We start from the raw sequence: 1,843 nt of genomic DNA, 5'->3' as shown, positions 1-1,843 counted from the left end.
TTTTCTGGAAGGTTCTAGAAGATTCTGGTGAGATGATTGCCATTGAGAGGACATTGTTATAATTCATATATCAATGATTTCATTATTTTTGACTTTCAGATAAAGATAGATAGATAGATAGATACACAGTTAGATTGATAGATTGATAGAGCGATATTTAGATAGGTATATAGATAGATAAGTTTCATCAATACTGTATCTTACGCCATCTCCTGTTGCTGGACATATGTTCAACCAGCATTGGGAAAACCTCCAGTAGACCTTAATGTAAAGCAAGATAATAACAAAACCTGCAATAAAAGAATACGATCAACTCCCCAGTGCAGAAATATTGTGACCAGAAAGTCTTCTAGCAAGATGTCAGACACTTCCACGGGAATCACAAACATAACATCAAATATCTGAAAGTCAACAATAACAAAACTAATGATCATAATCAAACTATAACAACAAAAATGATAAACATATGGAAAATAGTGTTCTAGATTATGCTTCTAGAAAACAAACTTTAACGAAAACTGTGAAAAGAAATACCCATCTGGCTGATACGACACAGTAAAAGGACCATCCCACAACCAACTCTAAACTGAACCTGACTGTCCCCTAACAACGTCCTCTCAATGGTATTTATCTTACCAGAATCTCGTAGAACTTTCCAGAAAATCAAGAACTCTGCAGGCAAGGAGGGAGGAATGGCCTCTGGCTGCTGATGATAACCACATTATTCTATATATATACTTTTACCTACAACCGAAGGTTGACCGGCCAGCCCAAGTGGCTACAGAGGTTGTATCCATGAAAGAAACGGACCCACCAGCAGACGAATTCGGTTGGCAGGTTGTATCGAAGAAGAGGAAAAAGAAGGTTGCCCAACCAGCCCAACCAGAAGGGTGTAGCAAAGAAACGAAAGAAGGCTGCCCAACCAACCTGGGTGGTAGTAAGGATGGCTGCTCCACAACCCCAGGTCGTTAGGCAGACTGTAGCCATGGAAGAAAGGAAGGCTGCTCGTCCACCAGCCCAGGTACCGAGTGAGCGTGTAGCTATGCTGGCTGACCCACCAGCCCGGGTAGATAGCTACGCCCAGATGGCTATGTCGGGTGCAGCAAAGAAGCAAACCCCACAACTACTCCACGAGGTTTGCAAGCCTTCACCCAAAAAGATGAAGACGAAGGTTGCCATACTACCCAATGCACCACCACATGTCTAGAAAGGGAAAAGGTAGACAGAATGGCTGGACGTCCCACTCCAACAACAAAATCACCTTAGGAGCCAAGTTCCATCCGTTATTGAATATATGTATATATATATATATATATATATATATATATATATATATATATATATATATATGTATATATATATATCCTTCTGTATGTTTACTTTCGATAATGAGGAACAGAAGAAAGAGCCAAGCAATATAGATTTCGTCAAAGACATCTCTCTTTTCTAAACGCTGCCTCGCAAAGATTTTCATTAATTCAAATTGAAGAAACAGACGTATTTTCTATTGTCTGGTTAGCTCAGTGGTAGAGCGTGAGTCTGACACACTCAAGGTCGTGGGTTCGAGACCCACACCAGACATATTTTTGGTCTTTATCTTTTTTCATTTTGTCCGCATCACATGTGTGCAACATTCAGTGTGTTCATCCAACGTTATAGTGAAGATCTTCACAATAAATTGGGGTTTTCGACCTTATCTGAAAGGGTCAGGTCCACCAAGACGTCCTTGAAATCTTCCAGAAGCTTCTGGCGACCCTCCTCCTACGACAGGAACATGGAGACTTACCCTGTGGTTATTTTGCCGGCTAGTCGGCAACGGTCGGTTAAGCAGTATTTTGCCGTG

The 1,843-nt window shown here is 41.1% G+C and overlaps 1 non-coding gene across 1 annotated transcript; it reads left to right on the top strand.

Moving 5' to 3' along the window:
* Window positions 1-1,509: 1,509 nt before the first annotated feature.
* On the top strand, window positions 1,510-1,581 carry TRNAV-GAC (transfer RNA valine (anticodon GAC)). Its single transcript has one exon. It is a non-coding gene; the product is annotated as a tRNA-Val (tRNA).
* Window positions 1,582-1,843: the final 262 nt, after the last annotated feature.

Source organism: Panulirus ornatus, chromosome 70 (assembly GCF_036320965.1).
Source record: "Panulirus ornatus isolate Po-2019 chromosome 70, ASM3632096v1, whole genome shotgun sequence".
In the NCBI taxonomy this organism is placed as follows: Eukaryota; Metazoa; Arthropoda; class Malacostraca; order Decapoda; family Palinuridae; genus Panulirus; species Panulirus ornatus.
The sequence above is the reverse complement of the archived record's forward strand: the minus strand, read 5'-3'. Positions and strand labels throughout refer to the sequence as shown.